Source organism: Hylobates moloch, unplaced genomic scaffold (genome assembly GCF_009828535.3).
Source record: "Hylobates moloch isolate HMO894 unplaced genomic scaffold, HMol_V3 SCAFFOLD_11, whole genome shotgun sequence".
In the NCBI taxonomy this organism is placed as follows: Eukaryota; Metazoa; Chordata; class Mammalia; order Primates; family Hylobatidae; genus Hylobates; species Hylobates moloch.
The window spans coordinates 89,904,365-89,920,690 of NW_026652286.1; the positions used below are offsets into that span (position 1 = coordinate 89,904,365).

The 16,326-nt window shown below is 46.1% G+C and overlaps 1 pseudogene; it reads left to right on the top strand.

Moving 5' to 3' along the window:
* Nucleotides 1-7,648: 7,648 nt before the first annotated feature.
* LOC116476978 (proprotein convertase subtilisin/kexin type 7-like) lies at nt 7,649-11,047 on the top strand (annotated as a pseudogene).
* The last annotated feature ends 5,279 nt before the right edge of the window (nt 11,048-16,326 follow it).

Below are 16,326 nucleotides of genomic sequence, written 5' to 3' on the forward strand. Positions count from 1 at the left end.
ATGCACTCCAGCCTGGGCACCAAGAGTGAAACTCTGTCTTAAAAACAAAAAAAAAGCAGTTATTGGCAGGATGCTATCAGTGCATTCTATCTGTTGCTATGGTTTAGCTACACTCTGGGCTAGAGACTCTAGAAACAGTGAAGAAGGAAAAATCAGAGTCCCACCTGGGCTTCAAGTACCAACCCTCCTCTACACCTATAAAGGTGAATGGCAGGCTTCTGAGCGCTGTAGATACTGTCTTGATGCCCTTCAAATCATAAAGGCTTTGATCTAATTATAAGGCCAATTCTTTTTTTTTTTTTTTTGAGATGGAGTCTCGCTCTGTCACCCAGGCTGGAGTGCAGCGGCACGATATCAACTCACTGCAACCTCCGCCTCCTGGGTTCGAGCGATTCTTCTGCCTCAGCCTCCTGAGTAGCTGGGACTACAGGCGTGCACTACCATGCCCGGCTAATTTTTGTATTTTTAGTAGAGACAGAGTTTCACCATATTGGCCATGCTGGTCTCGAACTCCTGACCTCGTGATCTGCCTGCCTTGGCCTCCCAATGTGCTGGGATTACAGGTGTGAGTCACGGTGCCCAGCGGCCAATTCTTATTTTATTGGTACACAACAATTGCACATATTTATGGGATACATCTGATATTTTGATACATGCATACAATATGTAATAATCAAATCAGGGTAATTCGGGTATCCATCACCACAAATACTTATCATTTCTTTGTGTTGGGAATATTCCAAATCTTCTAGCTATTTTGAAATATGCAATAAGTTATTGTTTACTGTAGTCACCCTACTTTGCTGTCTAACACTAGAACTTATTCTAACTGTATTTTACTGTATTTTTGTATCCATTAACCAACATTTCTTTTTTTCTTATTCTTTTTATTATTATTTTTCAGAGACAAGGTCCTGCTCTTTCGCCCAAACTGGAGTGTGGTGGCAAGATTATTTGTAACCTCAAACTCCTGGGCTCAAGCAACTCTCCTGCTTCAGCCTCTCCATTAGTTGCGACTACAAGCCTGCACCACCATGCCTGGATAATTTTTATTTGTTTGTTTTTTTGTAGAGATAGGGTCTTTCTATGTTGCCCAGGCTGGTCTCGAACTCTTGGCCTTCAGAGATCCTCCTGGCTGGGCGTGGTGGCTCATGCCTGTAATCCCAGCACTTTGGGGGCCGAGGCAGGTGGATCACGAGGTCAGGAGATCAAGACCACCCTGGCTAACACGGTGAAATTCTATCTCTACTAAAAATACAAAAAAATTAGCCGGGCGTGGTGGCAGGCACCTGTAGTCCCAGCTACTCGGGAGGCTGAGGCAGGAGAATGGCGTGAACCCAGGAGGCAGAGCTTGCGGTGAGCAGAGATCGTGCCACTGCACTCCAGCCTGGACGACAGACCAAGACTCCGTCTCAAAAAAAAATAAAAAAAAAAAAGAGAGATCCTCCCATCACAACCTTCCAAAGCACTGGGTTTACAGGCGTGAGCTACCAAGCCCAGTAACAAACCTCTCTTCATTCCCCCATACTCCCTACCCTTCTCAGCCTCTGGTAACTGTGAAGGTAGCTCCATGAGATCAACTTATAAGGCCAGTTCCAACAATAGCCTCTATTAGTTCTGGTTGCTGATTGAGTGCTTCATCTGTTTGTCCAAAACATTCTCAGAACCTCATTCTTCCCAGGACACTCTTCCCGCATTCTCTACCTTTTTACACTTTTTATTATGAAAAACTTCAAACACAGAAATGTAAAGAGAATAGTACAATGATCCCCTATTTACCTATCACTCAGTTCAATTGTCAACTTTCTGCCACTATATAAGACAAGTTATTTCCACGAAAGCAGACATTGTTTGGTATCCCCAGAACCAAGTAAAATGCCTAGCTCACGGGCACTTAATAAATCGTTGCTGAATTAATCTGCTACAAGGATGACACTGGGCTACTGTGCTAAACATTGCAGGAGATACCAAGATAAATTAAACCCAGCTCCTGGCCCCAGGGACCTTATAATAGAGAGGAGCTGATGAAGTCTACCTGACAATGGGCAAGAAACATTTGCCACAGTTAAGGTCATGTTGACTGCTTTTACACAGAAAGTCTCTAGGTGTCCATTTACCAGGGCACAACCAGAACTCCAATTTGGCAGATAGGGCAAAGACTCTTACTCTCCTCATCGCTACAGGATAGGTGCTGGAACTCAGATAGAGAGACTCAGATAAGAGACAAGAACAGAAAGCTGGGGATCAGACAAGTGGAAAGACAGCCCATTCCTGGGGAAGTAGTAAGTTCATAAGAAGTGCCAATGTGAGGTCCGGGTACAGTGGTTCATGCCTGTAATCCCAGCACTTTGGGAGGCCGAGGTGGGCAGATCATTTGAGGCCAGGAGTTTGAGACCAACCTGACCAACATGGTGAAACCCTGTCTCTACTAAGAATACAAAAAAATCAGCTGGGTGTGGTGGTGCATGCCTGTAGTCTCAGCTGTCCAGGAGGCTGAGGCAGGAGAATCGCTTGAACCTGGGAGGTGGAAGTTGCAGTGAGCCAAGATCGTGCCACTGCACTCCAGCCTGGGCAACGGAGCGAGACTCCTTCTCAACAACAACAACAACAACAAAAATTAGCTGGGCTTGGTGGCAGGCACCTGTAATCCCAGCTACTCGGGAGGCTGACGCAGGAGATTCACTTGAACCCGGGAGATGGAGGTTGCAGTGAGCCGAGATCGTGGCACTGCGCTCCAGCCTGGGTGACAAAGCTGAAACTCTGTCTCAAAAAAAAAAAGAAAAAGAAAAAGAAAAAAAAGAAATGCCAATGTGAGCAAATCTCTTCTGAAAGAAGATGGCTAGGCAGGGCATAATGGCTCAGGCCTGCAATCCCAGCACTTTAAGAGGCTGAGGTGAGTAGGCCACTTGAGGTCAGGAGTTTGAGACCAGCCTGGCCAACACAGTGAAATGCTGTCTCTACTAAAAATACAAAAATCAGCCAGGTGTAGTGGCACACACCTGTAATCCCAGCTACTCAGATGCTAAGGCAGGAGAATCGCTTGCGACTGGGAGGCGGAGGTTGCAGTGAGCTGAGATCACACCACTACACTCCAGCCTGAGTGACAGAGCACAACTCTGTCTCAAAAAAAAAGAAACAAAAAAAAGCCGGGTGCGGGGGCTCACACCTGTTATCCTAGCACTTTGGTAGGCCGAGGCGGGTGGATCACCTGAGGTCAGGAGTTGGAGACCACCAGCCTGGCCAACATAGTGAAACCCCGTCTCTACTAAAAATGCAAAAATTAGCCGGGTGTGGTGGCAGGCGCCTGTAACCCTAGCTACTCAGGAGGCTGAGGCAGGAGCATTGCTTGAACCCGGGAGGGAGAGGTTGCGGTGAGCTGAGATGGCGTCATTGCTCTCCAGCCTGGGCGACAAAAGCAAAATTCTGTCTCCAAAAAAAAAAAATTAACCTTGACTTTACTCATCCATTAAACATTAACCAAGAAATATTTGTTGTGCCAGGCATTCCCTGGTACTGAGGCTACGAAGAGGTATAAGAGGCTTGCCATAGAATAATTCATATTTAGTCAGGGAAAGAGACTTGCAACTAATTCAAAGAGAGAGATGGACATTATAATAGAAACACCAGTGGACTCTTGGAATTCAGAAATCAGGATTTTATCTTGAGAAAGACCCTGAAAAGTCTTATTAAATGGATTTGTATGATTTTTTTTTTTTTTTTGAGACAGAGTCTCGCACTGTCACCTGGGCTGGAGTGCAATGGCGCAATCTTGGCTCACTGCAACCTCTGCCTCCAGGGCTCAAGCGATTCTCCTGCCTCAGCCTCCTGAGTGGCTGGGATTACAGGCGCCCGCCACCATGCCCAGCTAATTTTTTTTTTTTTTGTATTTTTAGTAGAGATGGGGGTTTCACTATGTTGGCCAGGCTGGTCTCAAACTCCTGACCTTGTGATCCACCCACCTCAGCCTCCCAAAGTGCTGGGGTTACAGGCGTGAGCCACCGGACCCAGACAGGATTTGTATGTTTAGTGAGGTGCAAATTTGAATGAAACTATCTTCAAGGTTGTTGTACAACAAAAGCAAAGCACTTAACCAGTAAGAGACCCAGATAACTACAATGGGTGTATGTTTTGTTTTTGTTTTTGTTTTTGAGACAGAGTCTTGCTCTGTTGCCCAGGCTGGAGTACAGTGGGGTGATCTCGGTTCACTGCAACCTCTGCCTCCCAGGTTCTAGAGATTCTGCTGCCTTAGCCTCCTGAGTAGCTGGGATTATAGGTGCGTGCCACCACACCTGGCTAATTTTTTGTATTTTTAGTAGAGATGGGGTTTCATCAAGTTGGCCAGGCTGGTCTCAAACTCTCGTCAAAGTGCTGGGATTATAGGAATGAGCCACCGTGCCCAGGAACAGGGTGTATATTTTGGCCTGGCATGGAATTATTTACTCTTTCTTAAGCACACTTTCACACTCATTACATATCTGAAGTGATGACATAAAATATTCAGGTACATTTCATTGGAAAATTACGTGGTATAGTGGGGTTCTCAAAAATGAGAAGTTCTCAAAGATCTCAAGAAAATTTTCTTGGCTGGACGTGGTGGCTCACGCCTGTAATCCCAGCACTTTGGGAGGCCGAGGCGGGTGGATCACCTGAGGTCAGGAGTTCGAGACCAGCCTGGCCAACGTGGTGAAACCCCGTCTCTTCTAAAAACACAAAAATCAGTTGGGCGCAGTGGCGCACGCCTGTAATCCCCGCTACTCAGGAGGCTGAGGCAGGAGAATCGCTTGAACCCAGGAGGCAGAGGTTGTGGTGAGCCAAGATAGCACCACTGCACTCCAGCATGTATAACAAGAGCAAAATTCTGTCCCCCAAAAAAGAAAATGTACACATGTACACATCCATACACACACAGAAAGGGCCTGGGTGGATATTTACCAACGTGTTATGGAACAACATAACATCTGGGTGCTTTTTTGTTTTCATTTTCATTCATCTGCTTTTCCAATTTACCTTCAGTTGATTTGTATTGTTTATCTAATAAGAAAACCCACAATGAACGTAACTAAACCATTCAAAAGCAAAGCAACCCCCAATAAAGACAAGTCCAGAGTATGGCCGGGATGTGGGTGGCCGGCATAGCGTGGAGAAAGGTCTAGAGTTAAGGAGGTAAAGCACTGTGAAGTTCTGACAATGGTGTCATGGTAGATAATGGGAGGTGGCACTCTTCAGTGAGTGCAGTGAGAGGGGACTGAGCAGAAGGTCAGTAAGGACAGGGACTAGGAAGGACAGAAAGTGGTGTCATAGAAAGCCTGGAGCCTTTCCTTTCCTCCTTCTCCTCAGTCTCTGTTACCCACACACAAGCCACCTGCCTAGAAGGAAGCGGCATCTTAGCTGGTCTTCTGCCACCTGTCTCTTCCTGTCTCTAGTTCATCCCACCCACAGCTGTTAGAGTAGCCTTCTTTCAGCACTTTTTGTTTTTTTTTTGAAATGGAGTCTCGTTCTGTCGCCCAGGCTGGAGTGCAGTGGCGCGATCTTGGCTCACTGCAAGCTCCGCCTCCCGGGTTCATGCCATTCTCCTGCCTCAGCCTCCTGAGTAGCTGGGACTACAGGCGCCCGCCACCACACCCAGCTAATTTTTTTGTATTTTTAGTAGAGACGGGGTTTCACCGTGTTAACCAGGATGGTCTCGATCTCCTGACCTCGTGGTCTGCCTGCCTCGGCCTCCCAAAGAGCTGGGATTACAGGCGTGAGCCACGGCTCCTGGCCCTTTCAGCACTTTTGAAAGAAAACTCTGTCCTGGCTGGTCGCATGGCTCCAGCATGTAATCTCAGCACTTTGGGAGGCCGAGGGGGGGCTGCGGATCACAAGGTTAGAGTTCAAGACCATCCTGGCCAACACAGTGAAACCCCGTCTCTACTAAAAATGCAAAAATTAGCTGGGTGTGGTGGCAGGCACCTGTAATCCCAGCTACTCGGGAGGCTGAGGCAGGAGAATTGCTTAAACTCAGGAGACAGAGGTCGCAGTGGGCCGAGATCGCGCCACTGCACTCCAGCCTGGGTGACAGAGCAAGACTCTGTATCAAAAAAAAAAAAAAAAAGAGCAACCAAAAAAAAAACCAACTCTGTCCTTGCTCAGTCATCTACAATAGGTCTCAGTTGTTTATTTAAAATAAAAATCTTTAAAACCCTTCCCATCCCATCCTGGGTTACCCAGCTCCTACTTTCAGTACCTCTCTGAGCTGCTGCATCTGTAAAATGAACATATTGCACTCTGCCTTGTATACTGGAATAATTTTTTTTTTTGAGACAGGATCTCACTCTGTTGCCCAGGCTAGAGTGCAGAGGCACAATAATGGTTCACTGCAGCCTCAACCTCCTAGGCTTAAGCCATCCTCCGACCCTCAATCTCCTGAGTAGCTGGGACCGCAGGTACTTACCACTATATCCAGCTAATTTTTTTATTTTTTGTAAAGATGATGTCTCCCAGGCTGAAGTTACCCTCCTGACTCAGCCTCCCAAAGTGCTGGGATTACCGGAGTGAGCCACCATGCCTTGACTGGAATAAATTAATGGAAGAAAGGGTGCTTTAAAAAGAATTGTTCTCATTGCAACCTAATTTCTTAATAGTCCCCAATTGAGTCTTCCATTTCAGTAGTTTTTTTTTTTTTAAATAATTGTAGATTTACAGGAGGCTGCAAAGAAATGTACAAGGGAAGTCCCATGCACCCTTCTCCCAATCTTAATGTTTCACGCAATTAAAGTATAATATCGAAACCAAGAAATTGACATTGGTAAAATCCATAGAGCTTATTCAGAGTTCACCAGATATACATGCTGTCAATATGTGTGTTTGCACGTGTGTAGCTGTATGCAATTTTATGACATGTAGCCTTGCATAACTACCACCACAACCAAGATCCAGAACAATTCCATTATCACAAGATTCCTTTGTGTTACCCCTTTCTGGCCACACCCATCCCCTCCCTGTGTCCCTGGCCCTTGGCACCCATTTATCTTTTATCCATCTCTGCAGGTATGTTATTTCAATGAACGTCATGTAAATGGAATTGTGCACTATGCATCCTTTTTCTTTTTCTTTCTTTCTTTCTTTTTTTTTTTTTGAGACAGAGTCTTGTTCTGTCGCCCAGGCTGGAGTGTGGTGGCATGAGCATGGCTTACTGCAATATCCACCTCCCAGGCTCAAGCAATCCTCCCACCTCCCCCTCCTGGGTACCTGGGACCACAGGTGCACATCACCTTGCCCGGCTATATGCTTCTTTTGAGATTGTTTTTTTCACTCACATAATTTCATTGAAATTTATCCACCAGCATTTTAAAAAAATTAACTGTGCATCATCTTCAGTGAGATGTGTGCATTTCATCTTTGTTCACACCTTTTCCACTGCCTAGAATGCCCTCTACCAACCCTCTCTACCAATCTGTATCCATTTCCTTCAGTGTGTCTCACTGCTGGGTGCCTAAACCCATCTGACTTATTTCTCTTCCCTTATCAATTATGTATATTTCCCATGCCATATCATTTTCCACTTGCAGATAGGAGACAGGGACCATGCCCATCTTATCTTTATATTCCCAGCATCTAGTACGGTGCCTGGGTACTGTAGGAGGTACCCACTAAATAATTTTTTGGATGAATGAATGATTGAGGTTGCTCTACTGGATTCTTATACTGTGTCTTGGGTATGTGTTGTCTTCCCAACTAGACTCGAAGCTACGTTGTAAACTTGAGAGCAGCAACTCCATTCCATTTACTAGTATAGGCGAGGTCCCAGTTAGGGTTGCCGTAGATGTTTGTATGTGGCTTCAGTGAGCGTGTGTCTTTGTGTACCTGGGGGTGAAGTGAAGGTGTGTTTGTGGGCTGGTTTCCCAGCTGCCCAGCCTGACTTTCCAGTCAGCAGGATGGACCTGGAGATGTCGGGGCTGAAGACCCTGGAGCATGTGGCAGTGACAGTCTCCATCACTCACCCACGGCGCGGCAGCTTGGAGCTGAAGCTGTTCTGCCCCAGCGGCATGATGTCCCTCATCGGCGCCCCCCACAGCATGGACTCGTATGTACACCCACCAGAGGCCTGAGCAACCTTTTCAGCAAGGGCCTTTCCAAGGAAAAGAAATGGGAGAAGTGGATCCTGGCACTGTCCTAAACTACTGTGGCACCGGCTATCCCTGGCGGCTGGAAGCCTTTTGTCACATACCTTCTTCAAGTGCTAGGCCCTGCACCTCACATACACATTCTCTAATCTTTCTAAGAACCCCCTAGATTAGACTTTGTAACCTCCTTTTACAAATGAGGAAACTGGCTGGGTGTGGTGGCTCACACCTGTAATCCCAGCACTTTGGGAGGTCAAGGCAGGAGAATCACTTAAAGTCAGGAGTTCAAGACCAGCCTGGGCAACAAAGTGAGACCCTGTCTCTACAAAAAATTTAAAGATTAGCTGAGTATGGTACTACAGGCCTATAGTCCCAGCTACTCAGGAGACTGAGGTGGGAGGATCACTTGAGCCCAGGAAGTCAAGGCTGCAGTGAGCTGTGATCATGCCACTGCACTCCAGCTTGGATAACAGCGTGAGATCCTGTCTCCAAAAAAAAAAGAAAAAGAAAAAGAAAAAAAAAAAAACAAGTCATGGAGCTAGTAAGTGCCCAAGAGAATAAGAATAAACCTAGATCCGTGGGACTCCAAGCCTGTGCAGGCTCCATGCTTGCTTTTTCCACCACACCACGTTAACACAAGTTCCTCCTTCCATGAGACCCCAGGGGCAAGGGGCACCTGAGAAGCCCTCGTGGCACCCTCCCAAGTTCTTTCCACGGTTACTACAGTAAGAAAGTGTTGCTGGGGGAAGGTCAGCTCTCTGGTCCACGCCTTCCACCTGTTTCTGCTGTGTTCTTTCCGCAGGGATCCCAACGGCTTCGATGACTGGAACTTCTCCACTGTGCGATGCTGGGGAGAGAGACCCCGAGGCACCTACAGGCTTGTCATCAGGGATGTCGGTGAGCCTCGTGCCCTCGCACCAGGCCCTGCCTTTTCTGCTTGTTATCTGGTCCCTCTGCATCTCAGAGTCCCCACAGAAAGTGTCCCGTGTACAATATATAGGGTTGCCATTGGACCAAGAGGGTTGATGCCAAGAGTGTGCGCCATCCATGAAATGGGCATTGCTATCTGAAACTGTTCATTTATACTACCTCTCATATTCCTTGGAGGAGTGACCCATCCGTTTCTCCTCAGGATAGCAACAAAAAGTCCTTGTCGAAACCACATTTCAAGTCCTTTTACGTATAACCATCCTTCGGCCAGCCCCGGTAGGCAGGTAAGGGCAGGACTCATTTCAACATTTTTTTTAAACTGGCCCAGAGGTTTGAGGTGACTTGTGGAAGGTCACCATATCACTGAAGGCCACAATATCCATGAATTGTGAATATCTTCAGTATCAGCATGTAGACTGGAAATTGAGCTCGACCCTCCCATCCTCCAGTCAAGTTAGGTATTCGCTAGGCCAGTGGTTTTCAAAGCTTTCTTTAATTTGGTAGAAAGACATTTTTTCCAATCCCAGCGGAACCCCCAAAATATGGGAGAGAAAAGCAAGACTCTGCTTTGGAATACAGCCTTTCAACCCTTTCCATCCCTAAGGGCACCCAGTGAGGCCCTTCTGCAGAACCTGGGGTCAGTGGGACACAGTGAGGCAGCTGCTAGAGCAGACCATGTGGCCTGAGCCCCTTTTGGTGGCAGGGCGGGCAGGGCCTCTGCTGTTTGGCATGGCTGACAGAGGGGCGTGGCTCACGAGCTGCCCCTTGCTGCCCTAGGGGATGAGTCATTCCAGGTCAGCATCCTCCGGCAATGGCAGCTGACCCTATATGGCTCTGTGTGGAGTCCAGATCAGGGACAAAGATGGGTAAAGCCACATGTGTCAGAGAGAAGGCCACTCACAGGGGAAGGGCCATCTAGGGAGCCCATCGCCCTCTGAACCCCAGCTGTGTTTCCCAGCTCCAGCCTCAAGCTGGTAGATGGAGCCCCGGGCTGGGAACTCACAGTCTGGGCCTCTTCTTTTTGCTGTGGGGCTTCCCTGTCTTTAGCTGTAAGGTGGGAAGATGGGTGAGGGCAGATGGTATAGGCACCACAGTCAGTGGGGCATCCTTACCCCTTTTCTTCTCCACAGGCTGTTAGAGAGTGCCATGAGTGGAAAATACCTGCACGATGACTTCGCCCTGCCCTGCCTACCGGGGCTGAAAATTCCTGAGGAAGATGGTTACACCATCACCCCCAACACCCTCAAGGTACTAGGGTCAAGACTCAAGCTGCAGATAGATGGGACTGTCCTGTCTGGGGGATGGAGTTCTTAGTGTGCTTCTCACGGTGACCTGCAGAGTGAAGGACTGGGAAGACCTGGGTCCCATCAGTGGTTTCATAGCATTGCTCCTACCCTGCTAGCCTAACTCTTACAGGACAGGCCTTGTCGGGGAAGGGGGCAGGGGGAACAGTTTGGGTGAAAAGGCAGTTGCTAGAAGGAAAAAGACATTCTGAGCTCATTGTCCTGGGCTGAGAAACGCTGTAGGCTTCGGGAAACAGTGCCTCACGTAGGTGTTTGCCTCGGCCCCAGACCCTGGTGCTGGTAGGCTGTTTCACCGTCTTCTGGACCGTTTACTACATGCTGGAAGTATATTTGAGTCAGAGGAATGTGGCTTCCAATCAAGTTTGTAGGAGTGGACCCTGCCACTGGCCCCATCGGAACCGGAAAGCCAAGGAGGAAGGGACAGAGCTAGAATCAGTGCCACTTTGCAGCAGCAAGGATCCAGACGAAGTGGAAACAGAGAACAGGGGCCCTCCCACCCCCTCTGACCTCCTTGCCCCAGACCTGCTGGAGCAAGGGGACTGGAGCCTGTCCCAGAACAAGACGCCCTGGACTGCCCTCATCAGCACCTAGACCTACTGCACGGGAAGGAGGGGCAGATCTGCTGACCTCAGGGCCTGACAGTGTGGGACAGGCTCTTCTTTCCCAAAATTAGGGAGCTCTTGACAGAAAGCAGTTCTGATGCTTACATCTGGAATCTGAGGCATCCTCTGACTCCACTCAAAGAGCGTGAGGGCCTTCTTAAGATACAAATGGCAGAGAATTGCTGCCAGAGAAGTCTGGTCAGAGCCACAGGGTCTGCCTCCAGCCAAATGGGAACTTTCGGTGAGGCGTTGGACAGGGGATTGGCGCCCCCTTTGGGTTGGCCTCCATCCTCTTTTTTTTCCCCTTAACACTATCCACCTGGAAATCGGCTGCCTCTCTTTTTTTTTTTTTTTTTTTTGACTTAGCCTCCATCTGTCCCTCAGGCTGGAGTGCTGTGGCGCGTTCTTGGGCAAGCTCTGCCTCCCGGGTTCACGCCGTTCTCCTGCCTCAGCCTCCAGAATAGCTGGGACTACAGGCACCCGCCACAACGTCTGGCTAATTTTTTGCATTTTTTAGTAGAGACGGGGTTTCACTGTGCTAGCCAGGATGGTCTCAATCTCCTGACCTCGTGATCTGCCCACCTTGGCCTCCCAAAGTGCTGGAATTATGGGCGTGAGCTACTGTGCCCGGGGGGTTCTTTTTTGTTAGAGGTGGAGTTTGGCTCTTCTTGCTTGGGCTGGAGAGCAATGGTGGATCTCGGCTCACTGCAAGTTTTGCCTTCCAGGTTCAAGCGATTCTCCTGCCTCAGCCTCTCGTGTAGCTGGGATTACAGGCATGTGCCACCACACCCAGCTAATTTTGTATTTTTAGAACAGACATAGTTTCTCCATGTTGGTCACGCTGGTCTCAAACTCTGGACTTCAGGTGATCCGCTAGCCTCGGCCTCCCAAAGTGCTGGGATTACAGGTGTGAGCCACCACTCCCAGCCGGGCTGCCTCTTTAATACCATCATTTGAGTTCTCCAAACGTGAATTCTTTCTAAGAAAACCCTCAGAACAACAAATATTTACTGAGCACCTACAGGTATGCCATATACTGTGTGAGCAGCTCCAAGAGAATTCCAAGGTAAATTAGCAATGTAAACATCATTTTATATGAGGACAAAATTATCTTGGATTATATATGCCTAAAGTAATACACAGTGCCACTTGACAGCACGAGTTACTTGAAAAATTACTTGACATACAATATTAGACAGATCAACAAGACAGAAGGTTAACAAGGATATCCAGGACTTGAACTCAGCTCTGCACCAAGCAGACCTAATAGACATCTACAGAACTCTCCACCCCAAATCAACAGAATATACATTCTTCTCAGCACCACATCGCACTTATTCTAAAATGGACCACATAATTGGAAGTAAAGCACTCTTCAGCAAATGTAAAAGAACATAAATCACAACAAACTGTCTCTCAGACCACAGTGCAATCAAATTAGAACTCAGGATTAAGAAACTCACTCAAAACCGCACAACTACATGGAAACTGAACAACCTGCTCCTGAACGACTACTGGGTAAATAATCAAATGAAGGCAGAAATAATGATGTTCTTTGAAACCAATGAGAACCAAGACACAATGTACCAGAATCTCTGGGACACATTTAAAGCAGTGTGTAGAGAGAAATTTATAGCACTAAATGCCCACGAGAGAAAGCAGGAAAGATCTAAAATCGGCACCCTAACATCACAATTAAAAGAACTAGAGAAGCAAGAGCAAATACATTCAAAACCTAGCAGAAGGCAAGAAATAACTAAGATCAGAGCAGAACTGAAGGAGATAGAAACACAAAAAACCCTTCAAAAAATCAATGAATCCAGGAGCTGGTGTTTTGAAAAGATCAACAAAATTGATAGACTGCTGGCAAGACTAATAAAGAAGAAAAGGGAGAATAATCAAACGGATGCAATAAAAGATGATAAAGGGGATATCATCACCAATCCCACAGAAATACAAACTACCGCCAGAGAATGCTAAAAACACCTCTACGCAAATAAACTAGAAAATCTAGAAGAAATGGATAAATTTCTGGACACATACACCCTCCCAAGACTAAACCAGGAAGAAGTTGAATCTCTGAATAAACCAATAACAGGCTCTGAAATTGAGGCAATAATTAATAGCCTACCAACCAAAAAAAAAGTCCAGGACCCAACAGATTCACAGCTGAATTCTATTAGAGCTACAAAGAGGAGCTGGTACCATTCCTTCTGAAGCTATTCCAATCAATAGAAAAAGAGGGACTCCCTAACTTATTTTATGAGGCCAGCATCATCCTGATACCAATGCCCGGCAGAGATGTAACAAAAAAAAGAGAATTTTAGGCCAATCTTATGAACATTGATGCGAAAATTCTCAATAAAATACTGGCAAACTGAATCTAGCAGCACATCAAAAAGCTTATCCACCACTATCAAGTCGGGTTCATCCCTGGGATGCAAGGCTGGTTCAACATACACAAATTAATAAACGTAATCCATCACATAAACAAAACCAATGACAAAAACGACATGATTATCTCAACGCAGAAAAGGCCTTTGACAAAATTCAACAGCCCTTCATGCTAAAAACTCACAATAAACTAGGTATTGATGGAACGTATCTCAAAATAGTAAGAGCTATTTATGACAAACCCACAGCCAATATCACACTGAATGGGCAAAAACGGGAAGCGTTTCCTTTGAAAACTGGCACAAGACAAGGATGCCTCTCTCACCACTCCTATTCAACATAGTGTTGGAGGTTCTGGCCAGGGCAATCAGGCAAGAGAAAGAAATAAAGGGTATTCAATTAGGAAAAGAGGAAGTCAAAATTGTCCCTGTTTGCAGATGACATGATTGTATATTTAGAAAACCCCATCGTCTCAGCCCAAAATCTCCTTAAGCTGATAAGCAACTTCAGCAAAGTCTCAGGATACAAATCAATATGCAAAAATCACAAGCACTACTATACACCAATAACAGACAATAACAGAGAGCCAAATCATGAGTGAACTCCCATTCACAATTGCTACAAAGAGAATAAAATACCTAGGAATCCAACTTACAAGTGACGTGAAAGACCTCTTCAAGGAGAACTACAAACCACTGCTCAACGAAATAAAAGAGGACACAAACAAATGGAAGAACATTCCATGCTCATGGATAGGAAGAATCAGTATTGTGAAAATGGCCATACTGCCCAAGGTAATTTATAGATTCAATGCCATCCCCATCAAGCTACCAATGACTTTCTTCACAGAATTGGAAAAAACTACTTTAAAGTTCATATGGAACCAAAAAACAGCCCGCATTGCCAAGACAATCCTAAGCCAAAAGAACAAAGCTGGATGCATCACCCTACCTGACTTCAAACTGTACTACAAGGCTACAGTAACCAAAATGGCATGGTACTAGTACCAAAACAGATATATAGACCAACAGAACAGAGACCTCAGAAATAACACCACACATCTACAACCATCTGATCTTTGACAAACTTGACAAAAACAAGAAACGGGGAAAGGATTCCCTATTTAATAAATGGTGCCAGGCAAACTGGCTAGCCATATGTAGAAAGCTGAAACTGGATTCCTTCCTTACACCTTATATAAAAATTAATTCAAGATGGAGTAAAGACTTAAGTGTTAGACCTAAAACCATAAAAACCCTAGAAGAAAACCTAGGCAATACCATTCAGGACATAGGCATGGACAAAGACTTCCTAACTAAAACACCACAAGCAACGGCAACAAAAGCCAGAATAGACAAATGGGATATAATTAAACTAAAGAGCTTCTGCATGGCAAAAGAAACTACCATCAGAGTGAACAGGCAACCTACAGAATGGGAGAAAATTTTTGCAATCTACCCATCTGACAAAGGGCTAATATCCAGAATCTACAAAGAACTTAAACAAATTTACAAGAAAAAAACAACCCCATCAAAAAGTGGGCAAAGGATATGAACAGACACTTCTCAAAAGAAGACATTTATGCAGCCAACAGACACATGAAAAAATGCTCATCATCACTGGTCATCAGAGAAATGCAAATCAAAACCACAATGAGATACCATCTCATGCCAGTTAGAATGGCAATCATTAAAAAGTCAGGAAACAACAGATGCTGGAGAGGATGTGGAGAAATAGGAACGCTTTTACACTGTTGGTGGGAGTGTAAATTAGTTCAACCATTGTGAAAGACAGTGTGGCGATTCCTCGAGGATCTAGAACTAGAAATACCATTTGACCCAGCCATCCCATTACTGGGTATATACCCAAAGGATTATAAATCATACTACTATAAAGACACATGCACACTTATGTTTATTGCGGCACTATTCACAGTAGCAAAGACTTGTAACCAACCTAAATATCCATCAATGATAGACTGGATTAAGAAAATGTGGCACATAGACACCATGGAATACTACGCAGCTATAAAAAGATGAGTTCATGTCCTTTGCAGGGACATGGACGAAGCTGGAAACCATCATTCTCAGCAAACTGTCACAAGGACAGAAAACCAAACACCGCATGTTCTCACTCATAGGTGGGAATTGAACACTGAGAACACTTGGACACAGGGCGGGGAACATCACACACCGGGGCCTGTCGGGGGCTGCGGGGCTGGGGGAGGGATAGCATTAGGAGAAATACGGAATGTAAATGACGAGTTGATGGGTGCAGCAAACCAACATGGCACTTGTATACCTATGTAACAAACCTGCAGGTTGTGCACAGGTACCCTAGAACTTGAAGTATAATTTAAAAAAAAAAGAAAGAAAAATTACTTGACATATCTTGACATTTTAGGCTCCCAGGATTTTACAGTATTCTTAACAGGCTTTGTCAGCAAAATCAACCCCCACCCCCGATCAGTTTAAGAGCCCTGGAAGGCTCTGCCTATTCACCAGCATAGAGCTGAGATCCTTAAAGGGCCAGCTCAGGGCACTGCTCCAGCAACCGTTGCGCTGCTATAAGCTCGAGCACATCTCTTGCCCCTCCTCTCTACTTTTATAGATCCTGCATTTATTTGGCACATAATCTTTCCAATATTGACTTTGTATATGTATGTCTTCCCCTAAAACTGGATGGATCTTTTAAGGAAAAGCCTGGGGTTCGTCATCCCCCTATGTATCACCTTAACAGGCGGTCACCCAAAATCTCCACATTCATCATAGAAACAGAAATTCCACTAATAAATGTCAGGTACTGCCTCCTTAACCTTGGTCCGCTATTTCCCTCCCACTTTCAGCAGTCTGGTTTATTCCATGGGTGGAGGAGGAAGCCAAGTTGGCTGAGTGTGAAGGGAATGGCGTCAGTGTGACTTCACGCCACATTGTCCCGAATGCCAGCTCCACACTGCGGCGGCACGAACGCAGGATTGAGGGATGCAGCTGG